Source organism: Pseudophryne corroboree, chromosome 12 (assembly GCF_028390025.1).
Source record: "Pseudophryne corroboree isolate aPseCor3 chromosome 12, aPseCor3.hap2, whole genome shotgun sequence".
Classification (NCBI taxonomy): Eukaryota; Metazoa; Chordata; class Amphibia; order Anura; family Myobatrachidae; genus Pseudophryne; species Pseudophryne corroboree.
The window spans coordinates 102,330,165-102,352,473 of NC_086455.1; the positions used below are offsets into that span (position 1 = coordinate 102,330,165).

At 46.9% G+C, this 22,309-nt stretch overlaps 1 protein-coding gene across 1 annotated transcript in view; it reads left to right on the top strand.

Moving 5' to 3' along the window:
• Positions 1-13,634: 13,634 nt before the first annotated feature.
• The window catches only part of LOC134980839 (oocyte zinc finger protein XlCOF6.1-like), a 131,927-nt gene continuing 123,252 nt past the window's right edge, over positions 13,635-22,309 (top strand). The window contains exon 1 of the mRNA XM_063947825.1: positions 13,635-13,736. The gene's annotated coding sequence lies outside the window, so the exon portion shown is untranslated. The remainder of the gene's footprint in view (positions 13,737-22,309) is intronic.

The following is a 22,309-nucleotide window of genomic DNA, read 5'->3' on the forward strand; positions in this document are numbered from 1 at the left end:
TGGTGTTTGTGGGAATTTTTTAAAGATATTAGAAGAGACTCACGAATATGGGAGCCAGTTGCTCAAGTAAGAGACGTCTAGACAGGGTTCAGGCAGAATTGTGGTCAAAAGGCTCAGCAAGGTTTATCAAGGTTCAGCAAGGTTTATCATGTGTGAAAAATATGGTTCACACACAGAAGTTTTATGCAAAAAGTGGGCAGCTTTGAACCAGAGGTATTACAGAACTTAAGGTTAAGGATTTGTCTGATAAAATCAAAGAAACGAAGGATTAAACATACAGATTGTTTAAATTTGTGGCAACAGGAGGGGGATATGCAAAGGGAATTAGCTCGCGCAGCAGGTTCCAAACCTAGCGGGAAAACAATGGCGACCGTACCACCACCACCATATATTGTTGGGGAGAAAATGGCTACAGGCAATGATACATTGGTACAGAATAGAAGTGTAAATGCAAAATGTACTAACGCTAACCCTTGCCAGTTGTACCCTGTTTTAAATTTTCCCCAGGACTGCAAACAAGAGGATGAGTCCTGTACGATATCGGCACTCTCTCAAGCAGCCACCATACAAGACACTCAGGTGGGCACGGCTCAACCAGCAAGAGCAGTAGTCAGGCCCCCTAGTGGAGGGATATGTGAGGTCGTGTCCACAGGTAAGTACGGTACCGTACATTATGCAGAAACCATAGCACCTCACATTGTAGAGTCAAATCAAAATGATGTAATTGAATTAAATCCTGTCAGGGTGATCGCAGTCCCCAATGGGAAGACTGACGCTCAGGGAGTAACTCCCGTCAGGAACATTATCATGCATTGTCCCTGGACCCGGACAGATTATGTCAGAATTTTCAGATCCCAGAAAAGATCTAGTCGCATGCCAGAGGTTCATTAAAGAGTTAGGTAATGCCACCGAACCCACAAACAAAGATTGGCGAACAGTGCTACGGGTATGTTTACCCTCAAATATTGACCCCGCGAAATGTATAACTGATTGCAACTTAGACGCAGAAGTACCTCTCACTGATGAGTACACTCAGGAGAATGTATGACAAATCAATCTGCAATTAGGAATATATTTCCCTACTGTTGTCAAATGGAATAAAATCTTTTCCATAAGACAAAAGGAAGGTGAAACGGCATCCGAATATTTCCATCGAGCACTGCAGGAAATGGCTAGATACACTGGGATCGAGGACATTAGAGACAATGTACATCACAGGGAGGTAGCTGTTTCAGTATTAATGGACGGGTTGAAGGAGGCACTCAGAACAAGGGTACAGACTTCTCTACCAAACTGGAGAGGTATCTCGGTGGCTGCATTGAGAGAGTCCGCTAATAAGCATGATAGGAACATCATTAAACACAGGGAGTCACAGGGGGAAAAACTGATGACGGTAAGTATACAGGCCCTTACGGCAAAACCCCATCAGCCGAAAACCCGGACCCCTGTTGTTTTGGACAGACCTAGAACATGTTACACTTGTAGGAAGGAAGGGCATTTTGCCAAAGACTGTAAGAGTAGTAGAGCGCATAGCCAAGATAGACCCCTAGACAGAAAATACGAACCACACTACTACTCACATAATTGGGATCAGGGACCACATAGGAGAAGTTACGAGCCACATGCAGGGGAAATAAGGAGGTACCCACCAAGGAGAGATGGGCAGACCTCCGAAAATTCTCAGCTACCTCCCCCACATATCGTAGCTGCCAATGCGCTGCAGGAGGGTCTCACCACACAATAGGAGTTGGGCCACACCTGTAGTCTGCAGCCAGTGAAGTTGATTGCTAGCCTTGGTAGTGAACCTGAGGTCACGGTTGATGTAGCTGGTGTACCATTACCTTTTCATGTAGATACAGGGGCGGCCAGGTCAGTGCTAAATTTGACTGTAGGTATAAAAACCACGGGTAAAACAATTTCGGCAATGGGAGTAACAGGAACGGTGCAACACTACCCTTTGAGAAGACCGGCAGAGATTACGATAGGGTCCCTGCAGACCAAACACTCTTTTCTGCTGGCTGCATCGGCTCCAACTAATCTGCTCAGCAGAGATTTATTGTGTAAAATGCGGTGTGTCATATATTGTACTCCTGAGGGTGTCTTCTTGGATATACCCGAGAATCACGTTCAAGAAGTGCAAGATATATTAGACACCCCTCAAAGGCTAATGTCGCACTCTGCTGTTATAGACAAGTGTCCATCAAAGGTAGAGGAAATGATCTCACAAATACCGGGTTCCCTTTGGACCAAAGATGGACAAGACACTGGATTGATGGCGAATGTAGCTCCAGTAGTAGTGCAAGTAAAAGATGGTAGGATAGCTCCAAAAATCCCTCAGTATCCTCTGAAGCCAGAGGTAGAATTAGGAGTGTACCCCGTCATAGAGCGGTTGCTACAACAGGGCATCCTAGTCAGGACGTCCAGCACTGCCACTAGTCCCATCTTCCCTGTGAAAAATAGTGGGGGGAGGGGTTACAGGCTAGTGCAGGATTTAAGGGGGATAAACAAGATAGTTGAGAGCCAATTCCCCGTAGTGCCCTATCCAGCTGTCATCCTCATTCAAATTCCCCCTACTGCGAAATTTTTCAGTTATTGACCTCTGTTCTGCTTTTTCTGTCCCTCTGCACCCTGACAGCCAATACCTCTTTGCATTTACATACAAGGGAGTACAGTACACCTGGACTCGTCTCCCCCAAGGTTTCATTGACAGCCCAAGTATTTTCTCCCAGGCTTTTGCATAACTGTTTACAATCCTTTCAACCTGAGAGTGGATCAGTGCTAATACAGTATGTCGATGACTCATTGTTGTGTTCTGATTCACTCGAATCGTCCTTGAAAGACACGAAACAGCTTCTGTTTCATCTTTCCCAAACGGGACACAAGGTTTCAAAGGCCAAGTTGCAGTTGTGCGGGACCAGGGTAAAATATTTGGGACATTGCTTGACTCAAGGACTTAGACACCTCACCGCTGATAGAATACAGGCGATTCGTGACATAACTCTGCCACAAACGCAGCAACAGATCCGCACTTTCCTTGGAATGTGTGGGTACTGCCGAAACTGGATCCCAGGGTTCTCCATACTGGCTAAAGGATGCAAGAGATGGACTCTTCGAACAAACCAGATCGGATCTCGCACACAGATGAGTCCGAGCTGGCATTTGAGAGACTCAAACAGTGCCTATCACAGGCACCTGCATTAGGTATGCCAGATTATGGGAAACCCTTCGAATTATACGGTACAGAAAGTGCAGGGTGCGCAGCAGAAGTTTTAACCCAGAGACATGGTGATGCCAGCAGGCCGGTAGCTTACTATAGTGCACAGTTGGACACCGTAGCACGGTCTCTCCCCACATGCTTGCGAAGTGTTGCAGCGATAGCTTTGCTAGTAAGTAAAAGCGAAGACGTAGTGTTAGGACACAACCTGACCATCCATACACCTCATGCTGTATCAGCCTTACTGTACTCCGCCCAAACCAGACATGTCTCATCCGCGCGGTTTACAAAGTGGGAATTATCACTGGTGGCCCCTGTAAACATCAAAATTAAGAGATGCAGCGCACTAAATCCTGCAACTTACTTGCCAAGTGTGCCTGGACAGGCACAAAGGGTGGAGGATGAGAATGATGGTGAAGGAGGATTTAGTGCAGACACTGATACGCATGACTGTATGGAATACCTGAATCAGACTTTCACTGCGAGACCTGACATTAGTGACAACCCACTGGAAGGCGTAGATTTTACCTTTTACACTGACGGTAGTTGCCACAGACAGACGGACTCGGGAGACCTGTGTACTGGATATGCAGTTGTAGACGACAGAGGTATCATAGAAGCTGAACCCCTGGGCCCACCGCACTCAGCACAAGTTGCTGAGCTGGTCGCCCTAACCAGAGCGTGTGAATTGGCCATGGGTAAGTCAGCTAATATATACACAGATTCTAGGTATGCCTTTGGAGTGGTACATGATTTCGGGGCCCTATGGCGCCTCAGAAATTTCATGACGGCAGCTGGCACACCTGTAGCGCATGCGTCCCACATAAAAAGGGTCCTAACAGCGATACAGGAACCAGACAGAGTGGCTGTTATCAAGTGTAAAGCACATACTTACAACCAAGACCCAATTTCACTTGGTAACAGCCGGGCAGACAAAGCTGCTAAATCAGCAGCCAGCACCCCCATACAAACGAACATCACATAACTGATGATATTTAACACGATCAATACACAACAATTAATTGAAATGCAAGATTTGTGTTCTTCACAGGAAAAGGCAGTCTGGAGGTCAAAGGGATATGGCCAGGAATCCTCGGGACTGTGGACAGGTGGACAAGGTAAGCCAGTAGCCCCCAGAGCATATCTTCCAAGCTTAGCTGAGGCGGCACACGGTCTGACTCATCTGGGTAAAGAGGGTATGTGTAAGCTGGTGAGAGCCTACTGGTGTGCGCCAGGATTCTCTTCTCATGCAGGTAAGAGAGCAATGACATGTTTTACTTGCTTGAGGAAGAATATTGGAAAGTCAATACCAAAAGAGCCATCCCATATCCCTCAGACAGACGGCCCTTTTCAGGTAATACAAATCGATTTCACAGTTACCACCCTGTAGGAATTTAAAATATGTGTTAGTTTGTATTGACGTATTTTCAAATTGGGTAGAAGCGTTCCCTGCTGCCACAAATACTGCTACGTTCACTGCAAAGAAAATTGTGCAGGAATTTGTGTGTAGATATGGTATCCCTAGAATAATTGAAAGTGATAGGGGTACCCATTTTACAGGTGAAGTCTTTCAGGTCATGTGCAAACTGATGGGAATTAATAGCAAGCTGCATACTCCGTACCGTCCACAGGCGAGTGCAAAGGTGGAGAGAGTGAATAGCACTATTAAAAACAAGCTGAGCAAATTAATGGTTGAAACTGGATTGTCGTGGCCAGAAGCTTTGCCACTAGTGTTGTACAGCATCAGAACCACTCCCAGGTCTCCCCTTAACCTACTGTATCACCCTTTGAAATTCTTTTTGGTCGACAACCTCATGTAATGATAGACCCCCAGGATGATTTGAAATGTAATAATGAAGTGACTGTGAAATATTTGGTTGGGATGAGCCAGCAGCTGAGAAATCAACAAAGAAATTTAAAGCTGGTGATTCCTGACCTGCCGAACAGTAATTGTCATGACATTGAACCTGGGGATTATGTGATGATTCGAAATTTCTTACGCTCAGGTTGCCTCATAGACAGGTGGGAAGGACCATATCAAGTCTTGTTAACCAGCACAACAGCATTGAAAGTCGCCGAAAGAGAGACGTGGATCCACTTGTCCCACTGCAAGAAGTTCGCTGACCCGGAGAGAACTCGTGACAAAGAGCAGAGTGTAGAGAATCTCGTATCACTGGAGTGTCTGTTCCGGGAAAGTTGAGAGGCAGGACTGTTGAAAGGCATCTGAGCACAGAGAGTAACAAGAGCTAGAACGGTTGTCGTACCACTTTCTTTTTTCACCTCCCCCTACATTTTTCCTTTCTTTTCTCCTTCTTATTTTCCTCCTTTCCCCTAACGAAATGGATCGATCACAAGAGACTGCGTTTCGGGTTCTGTTAGTAATTCTGGTTTTGATAAGGACAGTTTGTTGTGGTGAGGGTCCCAGAGAGGTCGAGCAGGGATTTGGAATGGGTTCTGATGGCAAGTACGAATTTGTAGGATCTCAGGATCAGCACATCATTTTGGTAAAGGCTGGCATCAGTAAGCGCTCTGTTAGTCAAGGAGCTCGGAGGCACTGTGAGGGGTTATTGTCTGATTAATATTGTATTTGTAGTAATTGTGAGAATATAGTTGAGGATGGGTGCATCCAGAGATGTCAGTCCAACCTTAATATCGACATGGACCGGCATCCGTTGAGTGATTACCACTCACTAGTGGGTAAGGTCTTAAACCAGACAGAATGCTGGGTGTGCTCACAGGTACCTCAAGGTCAGAGCAAGTCAGGATTAGTACCATACCCTTTAGCAATAGATGAGGTACTCGAATTACGGGGTGGGAGACCGGTGGACAAGAAATTCAATATTTCTAGGCCCCCTAGTTTGAAGCTCCACCAGTATCATGTAGATAGATCCTTATTATGTTTTAATATTTCCAATTACCGAAAACCGGGAAATTGGGAAGTGATGTGGAATAACCAGACAATGACCTTTTCACACAGAGCTGATAGGATACCCATAGACTCTGAACTTGTACGCCAAATAGCCAACAGTGGGAGGTATTTTCGGTATAGGTATACTCGTGGAAGCAAGACCATGTGGGTTGGAAAAGTATCGCCAGGGTATTGTGCTCATATCATCCAGCCCGATACTTGTACTGAGCAGATGGGAGAACTGGGGATGGGTTTCTTTACTTGGAAAGTTTGTAATATGGTGATGTTATATTTTGTCCCCTATGTTCTTCCAGATGATGCCTATTTCATATGTGGGAGGAAGGCGTACAAGTGGCTTGCCCCGAGCTCAGAGGGATTGTGTTATATTGGGAGAGTACTGCCAGAGGTCATGACCATAACCCATGATAAGGTGAAAGACGTTCACCGCAGTGCTCAGGCTCCTTATACTCATACTCACTATGAACACATCGTCAAGAGACACCTCATAGATAGGACAGAGCACGCAGCCTCTGATTTGATCCACGAATCCACCGGGATTCAATTCCTTCTCGCATTAGACATCACCCGTACTGCCAGAGGAATTATAAATTATAGGTATATCCATGCGCTAGCGAAATTGATAGATAATATCACTGAGATGTATGACAACACCTTCAGGTATAACGGGAAGGGAGTTACAAGCTTACAAGACGGAACTGATTCAGCACAGGATGGTCCTAAATTATATCACAGCCGTGACAGGCGGGTACTGTGTTACTCTGGCAACTCAATATGGGGTGAAGTGTTGTACATATATTACAAACAGCACTGATGACCCAACGGAGATTATCGATCAAAAGATGGACGATATCTTACAGTTGAAGTGGGAGTTCAGGAGGAAACACAACCTTACCTGTGAGTAATGAACTGACCAGCTGGGTCTCATGGTTGAACCCACGAAATTGGTTCTCAGGTTTAGGAGAGTGGGCTCAAAATGTTATTATGAGTGTAGGGAAGTTTCTCCTTTGTATCCTGGGAGTCGTCATAATTATTGGTTTGATATTTAGGTGTGTTCGAATTCTGATGCGGCGCAAGCACGGCACAAAATTGATGAGTCTAAGGAGCAAGAGTGCTGTTATAGCAGCAGATTTAATTTATGACCCATCCATAGAGACTGTTATGATAAGGATTGTAAATGAATTTCATGGCCTGTTTCTTTCACCCGTTTCTCTTGTGTTTCCCCCTCTGCCCAGATACATCCATCCGGAAAAGACATCTGCCCTACCCAAAATGTTTATGTGAATGTATTTTAGATATGTGTCTTATCTTCATCTCTGCAACTTCCAGTTAATAGCACACATAGTCGACAGGTGATATCCACATATACTAGCACTCACATATGTCTCCCCTCCGTGTATCATCAAATAAATGTGCACCCCATTTGTTGGAACAATCCGACAAGAGCTCGGTAGTGTTTGTTGGCCCATTTACAGACCCTTAGTACGGGATGAGAAGGATTTAATGTATACTTCGCAATACCTCGAAGCTTATTTAGAACATATACGGCACGATGATACATGCCCTTCAGACACGGACTCATACATACATGCTTTTTACTATCCCACTAGGTCATACATTTCCTACCTACCCCTCTCTCCCGACTATCCAAACTTCTGTAGATATTGTGTAGATATTTTTCTGTTTAGTGATTAGATAGTGGCAGTTATTGGTGACTGCCAAAGGGTGGACTGTCAAAGTCTAAAAATATTGCAGTACACACATCACGTACAAACAACACACAGATGACCTCCACGCGTGTACTTGTTCTGCTGTGCGTGCACATATTCGCAATTTTCATATGGTCGCTCCCGCAGTCGTGCGCATCAGCGCGTGGTATGGGTATTTACGGTAGAGTTTGTGAACGCATGGAGAGCTATCAAAACACATTACATATTTAATCCAAATAGTGCACAAGCACCACATATGAAATAAACAAGTTTAAATGGTTTCAGAACAAAGGGATTCACCTTTACAGAATAGGAGGGGACAGAACAAGGTCATAAGGTGGTGTTTGGTATCCAGTTGTAGGGTATTTTAAGGGTAACATTCCGGTGTTGGTTTGAGGAAGATCGCATGTTCCTGCGGATAGTTATGTGCAGAAGCAGAATATAGATATAAACTGTATTTACTGTACATTATGTATGCGGCGGGAATCCAGAGGAGACCACCCACAAGAGCAGTTGGGAAAGACATCGCCTACCTATTCAAACCGACCTATGACCTCTCCTGTACTGTAAAAGTGCATTCCTGTGTCCAATGGACAAAGGGATTACAGTATCTATTGTATTGCTTTTGGAAGAAGTGTATAAAGAGAGCCTGCTTCTGGCTTGGTAAATCACAAGACTCACAAAGTTATCTATTTGATGACCGAGGACCGGGCCGGGAAGCGCAAGCGAATCTACTCAAGTATGTACCATTGAATGTAGCCATTTACTCTGTTATATTGTATTGTATTATTTGTATTGTAACCCCCTTTCAGCAATAATCCACTGTGGTGTCGGAACCCAGCGGTAAAATCACAATTGGTGTTGTGTCTTCATTGCCCTGCTAAGGTTTAAAGTGTTTTATCATTGCATTGCATTACTGTGAAGGTTTAAAGTGTATCTCTGGGTGTGTGCGCGCTGTGTGTACTTTGTACCCCCAGCGCGGCGTTTGTACGCTAAGTCCGTACAGTGATACGGGACTCCGTACGCAAACAGTGTATAAAGTACGTAGCGTGTGTAATAAGTTTAGCGGCCGCAGCGGCTCCATGGTAAAGTGTATTCTAAATGTGTATAAGGTATAGCTTTCTTTCCTGTAAGATAATCAACATTATCACTGGGCAATAACAGACAGACACAGAGGTAGGAAGGCCCTGCTCGCGAACTTACAATCTATATGTACAAACATACAGACGGAGGGTAGAAGCACACAAGGAGAGATGGAGAGATAAACATCTAAGGGTGTGTACAGTACACACGGTGAGATAAATCTGTGAGATTTTGACTATATAGTCAAAATCTTATGAAAAGTTAGTGCATATCTCATGGTGCTAGGTAGCTTGCGATACAGATTTGATCCCGATGCGCGCTCCCGTGGGGCCGGTATCGTAAGGCTAGATAGACTGTGCAGGCAAGTCAATCTTGACTATCTAGTGTACAATCTAGTACAAAGTGTAGTCCAAATTGGCACTTAGTCAAAATCGTACATAGACAAAATCTCAAGCACAGATAGTCAAAATCTGTACAATCTGTGCTATCTGGGCTCTGGGGGAGTTCAAGGGAAATCGCATAGTCAAAATCGAACATAGCAGGTATCTCACCGTGTGTACACACCCTTAGACAAACTTACTGGAGCACATGAGGTGTTTTCAGGCAACTGCAAATCCCGCAAAGTGTGGTCCCAGTGTACATATATTACATAGAGGATGTGATGTACACATATTACACAGGATCGGTATGGGATCGCAACAGTGGGGAACCCGACGGTCAGTAGAACGACGCCGGGATCCCAGCAGGCAGAATCCCGGCAGTCAGCGTAGTGTTTCCCTTTGCGGGCTCCCTTCAGTCACCACACTATTATATTCCCCGTCGGGTGGTGGCGTGGATCACCACCCAAGGGTGAATTCCGGGCTTGTGTCGGTATTCCGACTGCCGGCATTTCGCCGGGTGTCAGGATTCCGGCGTCCGTATCCTGACCGCCGGGATCCCGATAGCCAGAATGTTAACCACATACCATATTACACATCAGGTAGGAGTTCTACGTATAGTATTTACAGAGGAGGATATGTATGTATATTACGCACACATTAGAATGTTTATAAAAAACATACACAGAAGCAGATGTACATATATTACACACAGAGTAAGGGACGTACCCATATTCACACAGAGGTAGAATGTATCCTGTACTACATATACACAGTATTACGTGCTTAAATTATATAGAGTGAAGGTGACATACATATATTACACACAGAGCCAGGGATGTACTGCAGAGTAGGGTGCATATATTATACAAAGATGTGCGTATATTATACAAAGGTGGTATATATATATATATATTACACACAGCGAAGATGGCATACGTATATTACACAGAGTAGAGGGTGTACGTATATTATACACAGAGAAGTTGACGTACATATAATACATGCAAAGTAGGGGACATACTGTATATTTACATACCCTCCAACTGTACCTTTTTGGCCGGGACAGCACCATTTTTTATGGTCTGTACCGGCCAAAAAGGGCCTTGTACCCATTTTCAGGGTCCTATACATTCCTATGGAACGCCCGCTTTGCCCGTAGCCATGCCCCTTTTCTGAATTTGTACCAGTTTCTTGTTTAATGATGTTGGAGGGTATGATATATATTACACTCAGAGTAGGGGACGCTCGAAACACTGACGCCGGAATCCTGTCCGCAGCAGGAACACCGGCGTCTAAATCCCGACAGGACTCGGGATCCATGCGTGTAAATACCGATGCCCGGAATCCCGATCCTACTTTCAGCGGGACGCGCTCACATCCCGCAGCGCGCGCTCGGGGGGGAGTGGGTGCTAGGTTTAGGCATTAGAAGGGGGTTGGGCTATGTATCAGGGATTGAAAGGTTAGTGTTAGGTACCAGGGAGGGAGGAAGGGTTAGGCACCAAGCGGGGAGGGTTAGGTTTAGGCAGCGGGGATGTGAGAGTTAGGGTTAGGCGCCAAGTGGGGAGGGTTAAGGTGGGTACACACTGGCCGATATATCGGCCGTTCTCTTGAACGGCCGATATATCACGGGCAGAGCTGGCCCTAACCAATATGATGCCCTAGGCAAGATTTTGGCTGGTGCCCCCTAGCATCACCGCTAGTTCCGCCTCTGACCCTGCACCCCTTTCCCAGCACCATCACCCCCCACCCATAGCAGTCCTTTTTTTTGTTTTCCTACCCCCTGTAATTTAAATAAGAACAGTGTGCACATTCGGCGTACAGCCCAAAAAGGTATGTGTTTTTGCTGGCAAGGGGCATGGCCACACAATAGTACCCCCAATTCAAATTTTGCCTCACAGTAGTGCAACTTTATTCACAATTTATCATACGATAGTGTCCCTTATTCACATTACATCACACAGTAGTACCAATTTACCTTATATACGTTACTTCTCACAGTAGTGCCCCTCATTCACATAACATCATACTGAATTGCTCCTTATTCACATTACACCACACCATATTGCTCTTTATTCTCATTACACCACACCATATTGCTCCTTATTCACATTACACCACACCATATTGCTCTTTATTCACATTAGACCACACAGTTGTGCCCTTTCTAAACGTTACGCCACACAGTAGAGCACCTTATACACATAATGCCACACATTGGTAATGCATTTATACACATAATACCACACAGTAATGCCCCTTACACATATGACACACATTATTAATGTCCTTATAAACATAATGCGCTTTACACATTATGCCAACCCTTATTAATGCCCTTATACATATAATTTCCCTTACACATATGCCGCACATTGTTAATGCCCTTATACATATGACACACATAATGTCCCTTACACATATGCCGCACATTATTAGTGCCCTTAAACACATAATGATACACATAGTGCCCCTTACACATATGTACACATTATTAATGCCCTTATACAAATAATTACACATTCCATAGTTCCTGGCATGAGTCAACTGGCAGCTCTGCTAACATCGGGTGCCTATTTTTTATGAAAATGCATCTTATTTGCATTGCTATGTGGCTAGGATGCACAAGCAGCTTCTGCTGATTAAAATGATATGCAGCATGCCTATATACTGTGTACGACTGTGGCTGTATCTGCATACGAAATGCTACACACAAAATATAGGCATGCTGCATATCATTTTAATCAACAGAAGCTGCTTGTGCCCCTAGGCATACCAGATGCCCTAGGCAATTGCCTAGTTTACCTATGCCTAAGGCCGGCTCTGATCACGGGTCCGTCGGCCAGTGTGTACGGGCGATACGGCTGTGAACTCCGTAATTCACAGACGTATCGCGTCAGCCCCGCAGCACAGCCGACGGCCAATATATCTACCGATATATTGGCGCGTCGCTGTGTGTGCAACCGGCAGTGATTCACAGCTGAACTGGGCGGGCGTGTGCAAACGCCCGCCCAGTTCATGACGTCAGTCCGTGACGGATCAGCCAGTGTGTATGCTCAACACACTGCCCGATCCGTCCATAGATACATCTGCCGATCAATTGATTGGCAGATATATTTACCAGTGTGTACCCACCTTTAGAAACCATCGGGGAGGGCTAGGCACCCACAAGGGAGGGTTAGGGCAGGGTACAGGTCAGGGTTAGAGGGCTTAACGAGGGGATGTTGGGATTCTGATGGACGCGATGCCGCTGTCGGTATTCTGACCGCCGGCATCCCGTCCATCGGTAAATCATACTCAACCCTAGGGGACATACTGTATGTTATAAATGTATTATACAGAATAAGTTATAAGGATGGTAGATAGACAGTACATAGATAGTCAATAGGTCGACACCAGATGGTCAACATATAATAGGTCGACAGGGTCAAGAGGTCGACAGTTAAGGAGGGTTATGGTTAGGCTGCCAGAGGGGACCATTAGGGTTAGGCACTTGGCAGGGGGTTAGGCTGGGGAATGGGATGGGTAGGGTTAGGCACTAGGGGGAGGGTAGGTACCACGGGGGGAGGGGGGGGGTTGAGAGATTAATGGCCTGCATGCAGGCTCAATCTAGCAGCGGCGATAGCAATGTGCGGGGCCGCGCATCGCTATCGCAAAGGGGGCTACACACGAGTGATCTGTGCTTAAAATCTAAGATTGCTTAGATTTTAAGCATGGATCTCTCCGTGAGTACCCCCCTTAAGGTAAGGCCCCAGATGGAAGGTTAGGATTAAAAAAAACCAATAGACATGTATCAACCTTTTCGGTGGGAAGATTTGCAAATTGCCCTTTTGACCTTGTCAGCCATCTGGTGTCAATCTATTTATTGACTGTTTTGAATACACACTAACAGAATAGAAAGGAGCTGTGTCTCTATTGTATACAGATGAATCGCCATTATACACAGATGAGAGACTCATGTTAGATGGTTTGGGTAAGCTTATAAATTGAAATGAAAGGGTTGTAGGATAATAGTTAGGTCTCTCCAGTTACTGTACAAAATTAAATAAAATTGCTAACAGGCAAGCTGGATCCTGTAATCTTATATAAGAGAAATAACCACAGGATAGATTACATACAGTACCCACCACTTACACATTGGGGCACACTCACATAAAACATACCACCACCGGTTACAGTCTGTCATTATGTACTTAACAATATGGTTAATAAAGTTTAGTTTACATTGAAGGCCGAAGGATTCTGGGTATTGTAGTCATAAATCGCTTGTACACTCGTATCTGACTAAAGTAAAAAAAACAACAACTCCCAGGTAGCAGCGGCGGCCGATCAGTCGAGCCCATCAACCAATCAGGGTGAAGATAACGGAAGGCTCTTTTGTCCGCTGAGATGTCGCCTTCACGCATGCGCACAGAGACCTGGAGCAGGTAAGTGCCGTAAAATGACATTATACTTTATTGTCAATGGTGGAAAACTTTGCAGAGCTGCAGTATGGATTATTAGTTTGTGATTACATTCTATTCCCATAACTGAATGCTGTTAATGGTGCTAAGGCTGGGTCTAGTCAGTGCGTAAGTCAACCACTGAGACCCAAAGAGGACCGGTAGTGGGTGCTGGGGAAAGGAGGGTCACACTCTAACCCCTCCTGTGGCTGCTGAGTAAAGGAGGGTCACACCATCACCCCTCATGTGTTATTAGACAATCCGCAGGGCTCCTGTTGCCTGTGTGCATGACGTGCCTGATCTCCTGACAGTGAAGTATCATCCAGGTGTGCATGTCACTACTGCTGCAGTCATCCTGCTGTTCCCACCTGGTGTCACTGATGAGTCTTTTGAAAATGTCTTGACCTTTACACTTCCTGTCTTCTGCACTTAAAGAATATGGAATATGTATAATGCTGTGTAATTCTGTTTATAATTATTTTAGATTTTTTTTAGAATTGAAAAGCTGCACAAAGGAATGTAACAAATACAGTATATATTGTACTGTATATTGCAACTGTAAATACAGTAAGCCTATTTCTGCTGCGGGGTACACTGGGCTCCACAAGGATTAACATTGGGGTGTAGAGTAGGATCTTGATCCTTGGCACCAACAGGCTCAAAGCTTTTGACTGTTCCCAAGATGCACAGCGCCGCCTCCGTACACAGGAGCTCAGTTTGTAAGTTGGTGCCATGCCGTAAGCAGGCACTTAACAGGAGGGCTGCCTCAGGTAGTCTATTGATAGCTTAAATTACAGGAAAAAAAGAAGATTTTTTCTAACAAGACTTAAAGGGCTGCTGCAGGCACAGTCTTTCGGACTTGTCTGTGTGCGGCTCCCTCACCCCCAGCGGCGCTGTATACTCCCGCGCCCTGGTTGCCGGGTCACTGCAGCGGAGGCGCCGGTTTCTTCCACAATGTGAGTCACACACGCCGCCTCTCTCCTGGATCGTGTGGCCGCAGATAAGGGGGAGGTAAGGGGCTGCTGTGCCCGCTCTTTACCGTGATCCAGCGTGGCCGTATGAGGCGGGCTGCGTGCGCGCTGGCATGGACACTGATTACTGGGCAGCCGTTCCCCTAGCCACCAGATTCGTCTCATGAGCACAGGTCAAGGGGTATTTTATTATACAACCTCCGTTTTACACTGCCCACAGCACCCGGTGGGGATGCCAGCAGGGGGAGCAGGCTGGACCAGTGGCCCATCCCCCCAGCCCCAGGGCGCCATTTCTACAAATGTTCCCACCCTGGATCTGCTCTCTTCTCCCTCATTCCCGGCCAACAACCATCACTGTTAGAGCCTTGCTGTTCCTGGGACTGCAGGGGCAAATCCTCCTCTGTGGAACCGCCTGATTGCCAGTGCTGTGCTTCCTACAGGACACTTAAGTATTCTACCTGTCACTGGGACAGTGTTAGTTAAGAAAGAGTGCATACATTCAGGGTTGTGTGGTACAAACACCCTGTGATATACATCCAGTAGTTACTGTGCATTGTTATATCTATTGTTATCACAATGGCCATACTGAGTATTACTTTTGCTAGTCCAGTGCAGTTTATGGTACATAATTTCTGCATGGTACGCTTGTGACTATATATGTGTGTGTGCATGTAGCTGCTGCGTGGTTGCCTTATTACAGGGTATTTCACTCAGCGTGCTACTCCTACATTGCTATACCTGAGGGGGCTAAGTGTATCAGGTTTTCTTATATATAATATAGGATTGTATCACAAGATATACCTGTTGTGTATTTTTTCTTGTGAATAATAGTCACCCTATATTTCTCTTACGTCCTAGAGGATGCTGGGGACTCCGTAAGGACCATGGGGTATAGACGGGCGCCGCAGGAGATAGGCACCTAAAAAGAACTTTGACTATGGGTGTGCACTGGCTCCTCCCTCTATGCCCCTCTTCCAGACCTCAGTTAGATCTTGTGCCCAGAGGAGAAAGGGTACAATGCAGAGAGCTCTCCAGAGTTTTCTGTTTTAAAGAATTATGTTAGGTTTTTTATTTTCAGGGAGTCCTGTTGGCAACAGGCTCCCTGCATCGTGGGACTGAGGAGAGAGAAACAGAGCTGGCTTGTCAAGTTGGGCACTGTTTCTAAGGCTACTGGACACCATTAGCTTCAGAGGGAGTCGGAACACAGGTCTCACCTGGGGTTCGTCCCGGAGCCGCGCCGCCGTCCTCCTCACAGATGCCGAAGATAGAAGCCAGGTGAGTATGAGAAGGCAAGAAGACATCAGGCGGCAGAAGACATCAGATCTGCTCCCAGTACACACACACACAAGCAGGCACTGAAGGGTGCAGGGCGCAGGGGGGGCGCCCTGGGCAGCAATATTCCTCATTTTGTGGCAATATAATCAGGATTAGGCTGTGGCACAGTAAATCCACAAATCCCCCGCCATTTTTTATATAAGTTTACTGGGACCGAAGCCCGCCGTCGGGTGGGCGGGGCTTGATCCTCAGCACTAACCAGCGCCATTTTCGCCACAGAAACTGCATGAGGAAAAGCTGGCTCCCTGATCTCTCCCCTGCTGAACCTTCACAGGCTGGAAAAAAGAGGAGGGGGGCACTTTGGAGATGCAGTGAGTGGGAATTAAGGCTATATATATATAAAAAAGCGCTATCTGGTATATATATTCCAGTGTTTTTAAGCGCTGGTGTGTGCTGGCATACTCTCTCTCTGTCTCTTCTAAGGGCCTGGTTGGGGTTTTTTCCCCTTATAGGTTAATCCCTGTGTGTGTGGGGTGTCGGTACGTGTGTGTCGACATGTCTGAGGCGGAAGGCTTCTCCAAGGAGGCGGTGGAGCAAATGAGTGGTGTGTCCCCGTCGGTTGTGCTGACTCCGGATTGGATGGACATGTGGCATATGTTGAATGCAAGTGTGGCATCTTTACATAAAAGGCTTGATAAGGCTGAATTAGCGGGGACATCAGGGGGTCAATCCTCGGATTGGACCGACTCACAGGGCCCGTCGGGGTCTCAAAAGTGTCCCTTAACACAAGACACTACTACCGACACGGATTCTGACTCCAGTGTCTACTACGACGAAGTAAAATTGCACCCGAAGGTGAATAAAACCATTCAGTGTATGATTGTGGCAATAAGGGATGTGTTACATATTGAGGATGAACCCTTGGTCCCCGACACAAGGGTACACATGTTTAAGGAAAAGAAACAGATTATTAATTTTCCCACATCTCATGAATTAAATGATTTCTTTGGAAAAGCTTGGGAGACTCCGGAAAAGAGACCGCAGATCCCCAAAAGAATTTATATGGCATACCCCTTCCCTAAGCAGGACAGGGAGATTTGGGAATCATTCCCCACTGTGGACAAGGCCCTGACGCGCTTGTCCAAGAAAGTGGCGCTACCGTCTCCTGACACATCGGCCCTTAAGGACCCTGCAGATCGCAGGCAAGAAACTACCTTAAAGTGTATTTATTCTCATACGGGGGCTGTGCTAAAACCGACAATTGCGTCGGCATGGGTGTGTAGCGCAATTGCAGCTTGGACAGATGAGCTGACAGATCAATTTGATAATATGGATAAGGATACTATATTCTTAACTCTAGCCCATATTAAAGACGCAGTGTTATTTATGAGGGATGCTCAAAGGGACATTGGATTGCTAGCTTCTAGGGCCAATGCCATGTCTATCTCAGCGAGAAGATCCTTATGGACTCGCCAATGGACGGGTGATGCGGATTCCAAAAAACATATGGAAGTACTACCCTATAAGGGTGATGTATTGTATGGGGATGGGCTGACGGACCTGGTTTCCACAGCTACAGCAGGTAAATAATTTTTTTTACCATATATTCCCCAACAGCAATAGAAAGTAACACCCTATCAGATACAGTCCTTTCGGTCGCACAAGTCCAAAAGAGGTCGGGGATCCTCTTTCCTCGCCAGAGGTAAGGGCAGAGGCAAGAGAGCACCTGCTTCGGCAGGTGCCCAGAAACCAAAGTCCTCCCCGGCTGCTCCAAAACCCACAGCATGACGCTGGGGCTCCCCTGAGGGAGTCCGCACCGGTGGGGGCACGTCTTCGACTTTTCAGTCAGGCCTGGGTCAGTTCGGACCTGAATCCCTGGGTGTTGGAAATAGTTTCCCAGGGTTACGAATTGGAATTCGAGGAGGTGCCCCCGCGCCGATTTTTCAAATCGGCCCTACCAGCTTCCACATCGGAAAGGGATGTAGTGTTAGCTGCAATTCAAACGCTGTGTATACAGCAAGTGATAATCAAGGTTCCCCTGCACCAGCAGGGAAGAGGTTACTACTCAACCCTATTTGTGGTCCCGAAACCGGACGGTTCGGTCAGACCTATTTTGAATCTGAAATCCCTAAACCTGTACATAAAAAGATTAAAATTCAAAATGGAATCTCTCAGAGCGATAATAGCCAACATGGAGGAGAGGGAGTTTATGGTGTCTCTGGACATAAAGGATGCGTACCTTCATGTCCCCATATATTCCCCCCATCAGGAATACCTGAGATTAGCTGTACAGGATTGTCATTACCAATTTCAGACGTTGCCGTTTGGACTCTCCACGGCCCAGAGGATTTTCACCAAGATAATGGCGGAAATGATGGTGGTCCTGCGCAAGCATGGAGTCACAATTATCCCATACTTGGACGATCTCCTGATAAAAGCGAGATCAAGGGAGAAATTGCTGAGCAGTGTGGCGCTCTCTCTGAGAGTGCTCCAGCAACACGGTTGGATTCTAAATCTACCGAATTCACAGTTGATTCTGACAACTCGACTACCGTTCCTAGGTATGATACTGGATACGGAACAAATGAAGGTCTTCCTCCCAATAGAGAAAGCCCAAGACATACAGAACATGGTCAGAGACCTGCTAAAACCGAAAAGGGTGTCAGTTCACCAATGCACTCGAGTTCTGGGGAAAATGGTGGCGGCCTACGAGGCCATTTCGTTTGGAAGGTTCCATGCAAGGACTTTTCAATGGGACCTTCTGGACAAGTGGTCCGGGTCCCATTTGCACTTACATCGGAAAATAACTCTGTCCCCAGGGACCAGAGTGTCCCTCCTGTGGTGGTTGCAAAGTGCTCACCTCCTGGAGGGTCGCAGGTTCGGAATTCAGGATTGGATCCTGGTTACCACGGACGCGAGCCTCCGAGTATGGGGAGCGGTCACACAGGAAAAAAAAAACTTTTTCAGGGTCTTTGGTCAGACCAGGAGTCCTGTCTACACATCAATGTGTTGGAACTCAGGGCCATTTACAACGCCTTTCGACAAGCGGAGAGTTTTCTTCGAAACCTACCGGTTCTGATTCAATCAGACAATGTCACAGCAGTGGCTCATGTGAACCGCCAAGGCGGGACAAGAAGCAGAGTCGCGATGGCGGAAGCCACCAGGATCCTTCGCTGGGCAGAAAATCATGTAAGCGCTCTGTTGGCTGTCTTCATTCCGGGAGTGGACAACTGGGAAGCAGACTTCCTCAGCAGACACGATCTCCTTCCAGGAGAGTGGGGACTTCATCAAGAAGGTATTGCGCCAGGTCTCGGGACCCTCAGGCAGTAGCAGTAGACGCTCTAGGTAACACCGTGGGTGTTCAAATCGGTCTACGTGTTTCCTCCTCTTCCTCTCATCACAAAAGTGTTGAGGATCATAAGACGAAGAAGAGTACAGACGATACTCGTTGTCCCAGACTGGCCTCGAAGGGCCTGGTACTAGGATCTACAAGAGATGCTCACAGGAGATCCCTGGCCTTTTCCTCTGAGGGAAGACCTGTTGCAACAGGGGCCCTGTGTATTTCAAGACTTACCGCGGTTACGTTTGACGGCATGGCGGTTGAACGCCGAATCCTAGCGAAAAGGGGATTCCGGAAGAGGTCATCCCTACTTTAATAAAGGCTAGGAAGGAGGTGACGGTAAAACATTATCACCGTATCTGGCGAAAGTATGTGTCTTGGTGTGAGACCAAGAATGCACCTACGGAAGATTTTCATCTGGCTCGTCTTCTCCACTTCCTACAGACAGGAGTGGATGTGGGCCTGAAATTAGGCTCTGTTAAGGTACAGATTTCGGCCCTCTCGATTTTCTTTCAGAAGGAATTGGCTTCTCTTCCAGAAGTCCAGACGTTTGTAAAGGGAGTGCTGCACATCCAGCCCCCTTTTGTGCCTCCAGTGGCACCATGGGACCTGAACGTGGTGTTAAAGTTCCTAAAATCACACTGGTTTGAACCGCTTAACAAGGTTGAGTGGAAATTTCTTACCTGGAAGGTGGTCATGTTGTTGGCCTTAGCATCAGCAAGGCGAGTGTCAGAATTGGCGGCTTTGTCACACAAGAGCCCCTACTTGATTTTTCATGTGGATCGAGCTGAATTGAGGACACGTCCGCAATTTTTGCCTAAAGTGGTTTCTTCGTTCCATATGAATCAACCTATTGTGGTGCCTGTGTCTACAAGTGACCTGGAGGATTCCAGATCCCTGGACGTAGTCAGGGCCTTAAAAATTTATGTAGCCAGGACGGCTAGAATTAGGAAAACAGAGGCTCTGTTTGTCCTGTATGCGGCCAATAAGATTGGCGCTCCTGCCTCGAAGCAGACTATTGCTCGCTGGATCTGTAATACGATTCAGCAGGCTCACTCTACGGCTGGATGGCCGGTACCAAATCCGGTTAATGCCCATTCCACTAGGAAGGTGGGCTCGTCTTGGGCGGCTGCCCGAGGCGTCTCGGCATTACAGCTTTGCCGAGCGGCGACTTGGTCGGGGTCAAACACTTTTGCTAAATTCTACAAGTTTGATACCCTGGCTGATGAGGACCTAGCGTTTGCTCAGTCGGTGCTGCAGAGTCATACGCACTCTCCCGCCCGATTTAGATGCTTTGGTATAAACCCCATGGTCCTTACGGAGTCCCCAGCATCCTCTAGGACGTAAGAGAAAATAAGATTTTAAACCTACCGGTAAATCTATTTCTCCTAGTCCGTAGAGGATGCTGGGCGCCCGTCCCAGTGCGGAAACTCTGCAAGACTTGTATATAGTTGTTGCTTACATAAGGGTTATGTTACAGTTGACATCGGTCTTGGACCGTTACTGTCGTTTGTTCATACTGTTAACTGGTTATGTATGTTCCAGATTACATGGCATGATTGGTGTGGGCTGGTATGAATCTTGCCCTTGGATTGCTAAATCCTTCCTTGTATTGTCCATCTCCTCTGGGCACAGTTCTCTAACTGAGGTCTGGAGGAGGGGCATAGAGGGAGGAGCCAGTGCACACCCATAGTCAAAGTTCTTTTTAGGTGCCCTATCTCCTGCGGAGCCCGTCTATACCCCATGGTCCTTACGGAGTCCCCAGCATCCTCTACGGACTAGGAGAAATAGATTTACCGGTAGGTTTAAAATCTTATTTTCTCATACGTCCTAGAGGATGCTGGGGTCCACTTCAGTACCATGAGGTGTAGACGGTTCCGCAGGAGCCATGGGCACTTTAAGACTTTTCAAAGGATGTGAACTGGCTCCTCCCTCTATGCCCCTCCTCCAGACCTCAGTTCAGAAAATGTGCCCAGGCAGAATGGATGCACTCCATGGGAGCTCTACTGAGTTTCTCTGAAAAGACTTATGTTAGGTTTTTTATTTTCAGGGAGAACTGCTGGCAACAGTCTCCCTGCTTCGTGGGACTTAGGGGGGCAGAAGTAGGAACCAACTTCCTGAATAGTTTCATGGCTCTGCTTCTGGCTGACAGGACACCATTAGCTCCTGAAGGGTACTGAACGCTAGCTGCGGCTATGTGCTCACTCCCACAGCACGCCGTCACCCCCCTCACAGAGCCAGAAGTCAGAAGACAGGTGAGTGTTAGAAGAAAGGATCTTCAATCAAAGTGACGGCTAAAGGTACCGCGCGGCTGGCGGGAACGCAGCGCGCCATGTTGCCCACACATACACAGGCACTGCAGGGCGCGGGGGGGGGGGGGGGGGGGGGGCCCTGGGCAGCATGAAACCTATCGAAACTGGCATAAATTAGGGGCATAAGTTGCTGAGGCACAGTCCTACCCCCGCCAGTATAAAAAATTACCTCATAAATGCTGAGGAGAAACGCGCCATTGAGGGGGCGGGGCTTCCTCCTCAGTCAGCCAGCACACTGCTCAGCGCCATTTTCTCTCCTTCCAGGCTGCAGAGAAGAACGCTGGTCCTCCGCTGCTGAACAAGTATCAGGGTGCAAAACAGGGGGGGCCACAGTGAATTTGGTGCTATATAATTGTGTGATTAACATTATAAAAGCGCTGCATGTAAGTGGGTATTTTGTGTTCACAGACATTGTGTTACTGGCGCTGGGTTGTGAACTGGCAAATCCTATCTGTGTCCTTCTGACAGATTTTACTGTGGGCCTGTCCCCTAAAAGTCCCGGAGTGTCTGGTGTGGTTGGACACGTGTGTGACATGTCTGAGGCAGGAAGCTCTTCCCCTGAGGGAGCCATTTTAGGGACACAGAGTTGTAATGTGGTGGCGCTGCCGGCACACCACGAGCCTGAATGGGTGAAAGAATTACGTGATAGTGTGAATTATA